Source organism: Gouania willdenowi, unplaced genomic scaffold (genome assembly GCF_900634775.1).
Source record: "Gouania willdenowi unplaced genomic scaffold, fGouWil2.1 scaffold_83_arrow_ctg1, whole genome shotgun sequence".
In the NCBI taxonomy this organism is placed as follows: domain Eukaryota; kingdom Metazoa; phylum Chordata; class Actinopteri; order Blenniiformes; family Gobiesocidae; genus Gouania; species Gouania willdenowi.
In genome coordinates this window covers 221,499-232,660 of record NW_021145249.1, presented here as the reverse complement: position 1 = coordinate 232,660, position 11,162 = coordinate 221,499, and the positions used below count along the sequence as shown (strand labels likewise).

Sequence of the window (11,162 nt, the reverse complement as noted above, 5' to 3'; positions counted from 1 at the left end):
GGATACAAAATGATGGTTGGACACCTGAATACACAAGGCATACACATACAAAGTAAGTATTATTAGTATTTAACCTAAACTGTTCTGGGATTATTCATCAATAAATTGGTATTTGTCCTACTTGCTGATTTATTAAGATGTCAAAAAGAAGCTTCTTTACTGACAGTCATTCTAGATTTTTGGCTATTTGTGAATTTTCTTCCAGGTTTGGGAATGATTAACAGTTTAGATATTCTTTATCTGTGTTTATTGTATACATATTCATACCTTGTCCTTTCTGACTCATACACTAACATTTACAACACAGGTTTATGGTCCTTGATTAATATCTGGTCAGTATGGGGTTTGAACCCATGACCTTGGCGTTATTAGCACCACGCTCTGACCAGCTGAGCTAACTGGCCTATGAAGCTGCAAAAATGTGTAAAAATTTGGTTGAGTTAAAACGATCACGGTTCTAAACACCTAGAAAGTTGGCAGTAGAAAATTCAGCAGTACTCATCCCTTAGCTTAAAGCTGCAGTATGTTTTTTTTTTTTTATGTTATTTGGTCAAAAATCCATAATCATCTTTGAGCATATTGTAATCCAAAGTGTTCTGAGTAGACAGTGAATCTCTTCTTCTTCTCCAGGCTCTGAAAATGAAGTTTATCAATACAGAATGGATGTCAGCCAATCAGAGTTCTTTCTAACAATGGGGCCATCCAATGAGCTGTTTTAAGCATTACTATTGGCTGCTTGAGCTGCTCGTCAAAAGTCAGTGTGTTCTTGATCTGAGAGTAGATAAAGTCTCATGGCTTTATATTCCAGCAGAAATCTCTAACGTGACTTCTGTCAAATCAAGAGGAAAAATGAAGACTGAGGTGGAGAAGCAACAGAATAAAGGCACAAACATGTTCATGAGGAACAGAGTCACAGAGGTTCCTCTGACTCTGTGTGTGTGGTGGACTTCACTTGATCTGCTTTCAGTCCGTGCACAGTCTGCCCTGAGTCAGAGAGAGAGTGACAACAAACGAGATAAATAGCTTGTAAAACTAAGAGAAACATTATCTAAGGTGGAGACAGAGAACAGACACATTTCATCTGCAGTGTGGAGTGTGTCTGCTCTGATCAGCTGTGGCTCTGAGCCTCTTACTGTCCTCACAGCAGTGAGTGATACATGCTTTTATGTCTCTAAAACATCAGAAAACTCTCCAATAACACAAGATAAAGTCTCTACATTTGTTACTAGTCTCTATGGAGAAAACAGTCACAAAGAGTTCCACAGTTGTGTGTGTGTGTGTGTATGCAAGAGTTCACAAGAAGTCTGTTGAGTTTTTCAGGAGGGGAGGGGGGAGTGTGGAGCGTCTCATGATTCTACATACTGCAGCTTTAAAGCATGATATAACAACTGTAGCACAACTAGCATGTGGTTAAGATACATGTGTGTTTGTTGAGAACTGACTGAACAAAGGCTCTTGATTGGTAGCCTTTGAAATTGGTAAAAAAATTAGGATTTGATGAAGGAGTTGGAATTCCCTCTAAACTGAGGACCAAGATAAGACCACACTCTATCATTACTGTTGTTGACATTAAGATTGAACTGTGAGAGAAAAAAGATACAGCATGAGAGGGATTTTTAGAGCCTTTTGAATGATAATCTTTGTAAAATGCCTAGTCAGCTGATTGAGGCTGTGTGTGTCAGACACTTTCTGTATCCACGGACCAATCAGATCATTCATTCATTCATTATACACTTTCATTATACACTGTGGTGACGCTGACAGCCTCAGCAGGAACATACAGCAGTTGTGCTGCTATACACAAAGTGTGGGGGTCCTTTCTCACCCCTGTCACAGGAGCGTGCACGTAGCCAGGCTGACATCACCTGGGTTAAGAGAGTGAGTTGATATCTCAGTTCATAGTGCAGCTGCTCTCTGACAGAGAATGTTTGGTTAGGTGAAACCCGCTAACGGAGATAAATCCAGGATATACGTATCCAGCTTTGTAGTACAGGCCCACAGAGCTACACATCTTTAAACTACAGATGATCAGTGTGTGTGTGTGTGTGTGTGTGTGTGTTTTCTCACCCTGCAGCATCTGTAGCTTCAAACCCTCCATGAGTGGCTCTGATTGGCTGCAGGCAGCTCAGAACTACATGAAGGCTCTGCAGTATTCTTTAACACAAGGGTTCTCAACCTGGGGGTCAGGACCCCATTTGGGATCAGGAAACACTGTGAGGGGGAAGATGACTAGATACTATGGCACAAATAATACTAAACTTCCTCAATAACAGCACTGATCTTATCATAGCTATCACACACACGCACGCACGCACACACGCACACACATACACACACAGGGCCTCATAGCTCAGAGGTTAGAGCACTGGTCTTGTAAACCAGGGGTCGTGAGTTCAATTCTCACTGAGGCCTTCACTCACTGTTACCTACTGGGGGTGGGGCTAATGGTTTTGTTCACACCCTTTAACTGCTCAAGGATTGGTATAAATGGAAAGCGTCACTTTCCAAGTGAGCTGAAGTGTCTCCATGGTAACTCCCAGCTGTGACAGCAGGGGGCGTGGTCTCCTTCAGTCCCTGCTGCACATATCTGACCAAAGCGTTTCTTCATCATCTTCATCATCACACACTTCTGTGGTAACGTGGAAGTTGACTTTTATTCTGAAGGACAGGACACACAGCTGTTCTTACTGAGCTGCAGGGTTGGACTCAATTACATTTTCAATTACCCATGTTCAATTACAATTCATTTATAATAATGTTTTAGCCTCAGGAACTCAATTACATTTATGTTCTTAATTACTATTGTTTAATTACAATTAATCACAATTACTGAGCCTAAAATAAATAACCTAATAAAAGTTAACCTTTCTGTTAGCATCTCTAATGCTAACAGGTCCTAAATCAGCTGTAAAATACACTATAACATCTCATTTATTTCCTATCTATTGATTACCTTGTCAGGATTCATAATCAATGAAAATATAGGTTTTAATATTTTTGGTGTGAAAGTCTGAGCATTTTTTACCCCTAGATTAATTTTTTTTAAATATTAAAATGTGGGACAGTTTGATATGAAACATATTTTATTAATTATTAACTACATATGTGTAGAACTACTGTACATAGAACTGTAACATGGTTCCACAGTTTAGCGCTAAATCATTATTGAGAATTTTTATAGAATTTTCATGGCAATTACAATTACAATGTCAATTATCTATTAACTAATTTCTAATTTAAATACAATTAAAACAGCAACATATTTTTAAAATTATAATTATAATTATGTCATAATTGAAATGAATTATCAATTACAGAATTAGAATTGACCCACACCCTGCAGAGCTTCATGTGGGTCAGAAATGACTCGTATAATTTAACTATATTTAGTGTGAACCTTTGAAATGTTTGTTATTTAGAACATATTTACAGTTGCTCAGGTAGTACAGGGGTAGTCTTCTTATCCAGAGGTCTTCTTCTGATCACACTGCTATGTGCCAAAGTGTCTTTGAGCAAGATGTTTTAATGGGTGACTGGTGCCTTGCATGGGAGCTCTGTCCATTTCAAGTCCTTTTACCTGAAAGCTGGGATTTATGACTGTTTGATGATTTACTGCTAAAATGGTTCTAAAGATGGTGCAGGTGGGACCAGATGAGAAGAATGAGGATATTATTGGTTCTTATGCTGAGTCTGAAACTGCTTATGAGGACGACGACCCAGTTTATGTGTTTCATAAAGTTCTATAAAGGAATGAGAATCTTTCCACTCATCATAGAACAAGAAGCTTCCCAGGACCAACATCTGGATCCACAGTAGTTTCACCAAAAGATTCCTGGGATATGTTCAATATAACTGAGGAGGTTCTAAAATGCACCAACTTGGAGAGAAGAAGAAGCTCAATGAGAAGAAACTATTCATCGTGTGGAGTCATTGTCAGAATAAGTCAAACATACCACCCATCATGAGGTCCTCCACATCACAGGAGATGTCAACATGACCATGGTGAGCTTTGTGCAGAAGAAAGGAAAGTCTGTGGTCCTCCTGAGGACTATGTATGATGACACAACAGTGGAGGACAGCAGAAGAAACAAACAGAAGGAGGATGAGATGGTTAACAACAACTCATGGAAGTGAAGAACACAGAGGTGGTCAATGGTGCTCTGGTACAATATGGTGGATGTTAACAACACCCTGATTACATGAGTGTTCTAAACAATGCACAGCAGCTATTCATCAAGGAGCTGGACAAAGAACTGCTCATTCCACATATACAGTAAGGATGGAGGACACACCACAACTACATATGCATTTCATTGATGCAATGAGAAGATGTGTGATATAAAAACACAACACTACCATCATACAGCCATAAGAAGACATCAGGCTGGAGGGACAAGGAGAAAAGTAGGCGGTGCTCAATCTGTGGTTTCCATAGACAGAAAAGTCTCCAGCTGGTGTTCCCAGTGTCACCCAGTCTGTGTACAAATATGTAGGGGTCATCTGTGGGGAACGTACAGTATATAATGAGATAGTAGTTTGTGTTCTACAGATGTGGTTAGTTGTGGTTTAATTTGGTTACATTCACCAGATCACCATAGTTACAGTCCAGGAACAGTTCAGTTTAATGAGCATGTTTTCTGTTATTATCAGTATGTGTATGTGTTACACAATGATAAACACGTCTGAAACATTAAAAAAACTCCTAAAGTGATTATATGAAGTAAAGTATGGAGTCATTCATTCATTTAGAATCACACACAAAGAAACTATAACAATATATTATGCTTTCTAATAAAATGTGCACAACTCAATAAGGAGCCATTACAATCCATCAAATCAGTCACACAAATAAACTCATTCAAATCAATGAGCAATAAAAACTGATTTACTGTCAATAGTCATTATTCTAATTATTGATCCAGAAAGTTGAATTGTGGGAAAAACATTTTGGGAAAAAGAAAGAAAAGTTTATTCATAGAAGAAGAAAGTAGACACAACTCCCTCAGATTGTTGCCATGACAACAGTTTCTCTGAGGAATGTTTGTCCTCCTTTACACATAATCAATATTATTGATTTCATCTAATTCTATATAATGAATAAATAACTAAATGGGCCTAAATCAAACAATAAATAAACTACACATATAACACAGGACAAGTCAACAACAGCTGTGTTGCCAGGTTGGGTTTAGAGTTTTTGAAGGAGACGATGTAGATACATTTATGACAGTTTATGGTAGAATTAGAATATAATAACAGCTCTATCTGGATGGCTCTGTGACAGCTACACATTGTTGAGAGGAAAAAATAAATAAACAGGAAACAGAAGGGTCTCATTCATAGACTTATTAAAAAGTTTATTTAGTCACTTTAAAGTATTTAAAAAGCTAAATGAGCCTCTGTTTAGATAGTTTTAGTAGCACAGGCTACATACCTGAGCTAACGTCAGTAAACTTTACTAAACTTACATTATTAGTTTCATGCTTAAAGATGTTAATGTACAGGTTCTCTGTCTGAAAACAGCTGCTGGTTTAAGAGTAAATTAGTGCAGAAAACAACCTTTTGGTTTGTGAAACCATTAAATATTAAGAATCAATCATTTCAGCAAAACAGATGATATTATCAGTTAAACATCTTGTAATAAGTGCAGGTAAATGTAGTATCTATATAGAGCCAGGAGGTGGTGGTAGAGCTACAGTATAGATGTGCTGTTCCACAGGTTGGACCATGTGAATAGATTGTAAACTCTCCATGTGACCAGCAGTGATTAGAACTCAGTGAAGGAGAACCAGCAGAACAACAAGGATGCTTTAAAAGCACAGAGTCAGTTAAACTCAGACACAGAGTAGCTCATCTGGAGGACTGGGACCATTCCTGGAGGACTGGGACCATCATTCCTGGAGGACTGGGACCATTCCTGGAGGACTGGGACCATTCCTGGAGGACTGGGACCATGGTCCTGGAGGACTGGGACCATCCCTGGAGGACTGGGACCATTCCTCCTGGAGGACTGGGACCATTCCTGGAGGACTGGGACCATGGTCCTGGAGGACTGGGACCATTCCTGGGGGGCTGGGACCATTCCTGCGGGGCTGGGACCATTCCTGGAAGACTGGGACCATTCCTGGAGGACTGGGACCATTCCTGGGGGGCTGGTCTGATGTCACCTGGAAAGTGATGGAGTGTGTGAGGCTGTGAGGGCTTGAAGCACTAGAAATAAAAAGTGTTATTTCTGTGTCCAGTAAATACATTTTGTTAGTTTTGTTTTGTTCTCAGAGGAAAAAACTTCAGGGTTCACTGTTCAGCTATTGTTTATTTTATGCATTAAACAGTGTCATAAATGTATTTACCTCCCTATAGGCTACATGATGGAGCCAGTGCACTACTGATACTATTGGAATCATTTACAATCTCATTCTTATTTTTTTTTTTTCCCAAACTACATTTTAGTCGAGTCGTAAAAAGTTACTCAGAAATAATAAACAAATTTACACAAATCAAAAAAGAAACAAACTACAAAGCAAAACCACTCACTGTCACATTAGCATGTGAAGCACAATACAACAACTTAGACTATACACAATGTATCTATAATGACATATCTACAATTACACAAATATAAACATATATACACACATATATTTACACACAGATTAAACCTGTTCTTTCTTGGTTTCTTTTAAAACACTAAAAACTTAGACATATCTCAATATAAACTGTCAATATAATCTCCTGTATAACATAGGAGCAACAAAGACACAAAAAGTCATTTTACCTTTAACTGTAACAACAGATGAATTATATCAGAATCAGAATCAGAATCAGAAATGTTTTATTTGCCATGTACAGTTTTAAGGACAGTACAAGGAATTTGACTTGGTGGTTGGTGCACAAAACAAGCAACAAAAAGAAATAAAAGAAATAAAAACAAAACAACAAAGAACAACCCAGCAACAATAATAATAATAATAATGATAAATATAAAGGATGAGGGATAAATAAAGGATAGATAGAGAATAAAGGATAAATAGGATAAATATAAATATATATATACAGTGCAGCAGATATCAAGCTGGTGGAGGTGGTGATCGGGTGGGGGGGGGTTCAGTGGGTGACTTGGGGTGTGTTCATGTGGATGGTGGCAGAGGGAAAGAAGCTGTTTTTTGTGTCTGGAGGTTCTGGTCCTGATGGACCGAAACCTCCTACCAGAAGGGAGAGATTGAAACAGTTTATGACCGGGGTGGGAGGGGTCGGCCACAATCTTTCCTGCACGCCTCAAAATCCTGGAGGCGTACAGGTCCTGGAGGGAGGGCAGATTGCAGCCGATGACCTTCTCTGCAGAGTGGATGATACGCTGCAGTCTGGCCTTGTCCTTGGCCGTAGCTGCAGCGTACCAGATGGTGATGGAGGAGCAGAGGATGGACTGGATGATGGAGCTGTAGAAGTTCACCATCATCTTTGTTGGCAGACTGAACTTCTTCAGCTGCCGCAGAAAGTACATCCTCTGCTGAGCTTTTTTGATGAGGGAGCTGATGTTCAGCTCCCACTTGAGGTCCTGAGTGATGATGGTCCCCAGGAAGCAGAAGTACTCTACAGAGCTCACTGTAGAGTCTCCCAGGGTGAGGGGGGTGAGGGGGGCTGGGTTCTTCCTCGAGTCTGCTATCATCTCCACTGTCTTTAAAGCATTGAGCTCCAGGTTGTTCTGGCTGCACCAGGACACCAGCCGGTCTGTCTCCCACCTGTAGTCAGACTCGTCTCCATCAGCGATGAGACCGATGATGGTCGTGTCGTCTGCAAACTTCAGGAGTTTGACCGACTGGTGAGAGGAGGTGCAGCTGTTGGTGTACAGGGAGAAGAGCAGAGGAGAAAGAACACAGCCCTGAGGAGATCCAGTGCTGATGGTCCGGGGAGCAGAGATGGTTTTTCCCAGCTTCACGTGCTGCTTCCTGTCAGACAGGAAGTCTGTGATCCACCTGCAGGTGGAGTCTGGCACGTTCAGCTGGGAAAGCTTGTCCTGAAGGAGAGCTGGGATTATTGTATTAAAAGCAGAGCTGAAGTCCACAAACAGGATCCTGGCGTAGGAGCCTGGGGAGTCCAGGTGCTGGAGGATGAAGTGGAGAGCCAGGTTTACAGCATCGTCTACGGACCTGTTGGATCTATAGGCAAACTGCAGGGGGTCCAGGTGGGGGTCGGTGATGTCCTTGATGTGGGAGAGCATGAGGCGTTCAAAGGACTTCATGACCACAGATGTCAGAGCGATGGGTCTGTAGTCATTAAGTCCTGTGATCCTCAGCTTTTTAGGGACAGGAACGATGGTGGAGGCCTTAAAACAGGCTGGTACGGTGCATGTCTCCAGTGAGGTGTTAAAAATGTCTGTGAACACTGGAGACAGCTGATCAGCACAGTGCTTTAAGGTAGAAGGAGAGACAGAGTCCAGTCCACAAGCCTTACGGGGGTTTTGTCTCCTGAAAAGTCTATTCACATCTCTCTCTTTGATGGAGAAAGGTGTCTCTGTAGGAGGGGGGGAGGAGGGGGGGAAGATAGGGGAGAGAGCCTCTGTAGGCAGCTGGGGTGAAACTGTAGCTTTGATGTGGGGGGTGAAGGTGTTGGAGTGAGGCTGGTCAGAGGTGTGAGGAGGGTTGGAGTCAGGTCTGTCCCATTGTCTGTCAAATCTACAATAGAAGTTATTCAGACTGTTGGCCAGGCAGAGGTCGTTAGCAGCAGCAGGGGCTCTGGGCTTGTAGTTTGTAATTTGCCTGAGCCCTCTCCAGACAGAAGCCGAGTCATTTGCAGAGAACTGATGTTGTAACTTCTCTGAGTACAAACGTTTGGCTCTTCTCACCTCCTTTTCAAACGTGTACTTCGACTCTCTGTACCTGGCTCTGTCTCCACCCCTGAAAGCGACCCTCTTTGTCTGCCCTCAGCCTCTGAGCTTAGCTGTGAACCAGGGTTTGTCATTGTTATAACTCACCCTGGTCTTTGATGGAATGCAGCTGTCCTCACAGAAGCTGATGTAGGACGTCACAGCGTCTGTAAACTCATCCAGAGAACTGTTCGCAGACCTGAAAACATCCCAGTCAGTACAGTCCAAACACTCCTGGAGTTTCTCCACTGCTTCACTGGTCCATTGTTTAGATTCCTTCACCACAGGTTTACAGAGCTTCAGCCTCTGTCTGTATGAAGGAATCAGATGGACCATCAAATGGTCCGATTGGCCCAGTGCAGCACGGGAAAACGGCGTGATAAGCACTGCTTAGTGTGGTGTAACAGTGATCCATATTCTCTGGTCTTTGGTGAGAGCAGACGTGTTTTCGTTTGCTCCGATAACACGACCTTGGCTACAGCTGGCTACAGCTGAACAGCCTGAACAGCCTGAAAAACTGGGCCCAAGACTGAAGGAAAATGGTGAAAAAACCGCAGGGAGGCCCTTCAGAACCCAATTCGGGTTTGGAAGAGGTCAAGGAGATGATACGCGAGGGTCTACAAAACCTATCTGCCGAGATAAAGTCGTTGGAAAAGACGCTGGAAAATTCACTGGAAAGACTACAAAGCGAAACAAAGGTACTGAAAGAAAAGAATGAAAGAAATGCTGAAGAGATAAAATTGTTGAACGCGAGGGTTGAACAGCTGGAACAAAAGGAAAGAGAGAAAGATGTCATCATCACAGGCCTAAAGATAAAACCCAGGAGCTACGCGAGTGACGAAGAAACAAATCAATTGAACAACAGGTCATTGACTTCCTGAAGTCGAAGGACATTGTTCCTGAACCCTGACAACATCAACTCCTGCCATCTCCTGCCAAAGAAAAATGATAACAGAGCTGTAAAAATAACCTTCACGAATATAAAATTCAAAGGAGAAATACTCAAGCAAAGAAACAAACTCAAGGGAACGAAGGTGTACATCAATGAAAACCTGACGAAACAAAATGCAAGCATTGCATGGAAAGCACGCCAAATAAAAAAAGAAGGAAAGATTTTGAAGACGTGGTCAAAAAACTGCAGGATTTACATCCAGGAAGAAGAGGACGGAAAAGCAGTTCTCATCAAAACGATGGACAACTTGGGAAAATACGAAGGATCCACCTAAACAACAACATTAGTGATGGTAATCATGGATATGGACCCAGATCTATATAAACACTGGAAACAAAACTAAGACTGTGATTATTTTACGGAGACCGAATTAAATGTGGAAACCAAGAGTAAAAAAGGTCTGTCATTTATTCATTTTAATTGCTAGGTGGTGGAGTGATTAAGGATTACATTAAATTTAAATTCAAAGTGTTTATTGTCATATGTGCAGTTAGAAACACGATTTTTTTTATATACAATGAAATTACTACCTTGCTTATGAACTAAGATATAATAATGTGTTTATACAAGTTAAATTTAACAGTGGAAAATACAACACTGCCAATAAAACTAACAACAGCAGTTAGAAACACGCTTATGAACTAAGATATATTACATTAAAATACTACTTTGCTTGTGAACTGGGATGTGGTGATGTGTTTATACAAGTTGGATCTGATCCCATCATCAGACAGTGGGAAATACAACACTGCCAATAGAACTAACAACAGCTTGGATTACCCTTGATGTAGAGACAAAACAAGGTGACATTGTGGATGAAAAGGGAAGAACCTTCCAAACACCTTCGAAAGAGGAACTATTCTTGAACTGGAGGAATGCTAACAACGTCTGGCAGGGAACAAGGCCAACAAAAACAAAGATAGAGAGGACAACACTGACTACAGATGGACGTTCAGAAGAAATCAAGAATGTTTTTGACCAGAGAGACATGTAAACCCATGTAAATCTGCGATGGTAAAACAGGGGACGGGACCCGGATAAGCAAACTGCTTCTCTCGTCTCCTTTTTCGGCATGTACAAAAAATGTAAAAAAAAAAAATTAAAAAAAAGTGAATGTAACCATGTCGGAAATAAACTGAATAAATAAGTGTCTTCTCCTCTCTGGTCGGACATTTAATTAATTATCTATATTTGGGGAGCTGGTGTGAGAGGTCCCCTTTATTAAAGTCACCAAGCACAATGATAAAAGAGTCCGGGTAGGTCCGCTCCATGCACAGGATCTGGTCGGCGAGTGTGCGCTGTGCCTCGCGCACATCAGCTGACGGTGGGATGTACACACCAGCTCCC

The 11,162-nt window shown here is 41.2% G+C and overlaps 2 non-coding genes across 2 annotated transcripts; one reads left to right on the top strand and one right to left on the bottom strand.

The window, feature by feature from the left end:
• Positions 1-330: 330 nt before the first annotated feature.
• trnai-aau (transfer RNA isoleucine (anticodon AAU)) lies at positions 331-404 on the bottom strand. The gene has a single exon. It is a non-coding gene; the product is annotated as a tRNA-Ile (tRNA).
• A 1,935-nt stretch (positions 405-2,339) lies between these two features.
• trnat-ugu (transfer RNA threonine (anticodon UGU)) lies at positions 2,340-2,412 on the top strand. Its single transcript has one exon. It is a non-coding gene; the product is annotated as a tRNA-Thr (tRNA).
• Positions 2,413-11,162: the final 8,750 nt, after the last annotated feature.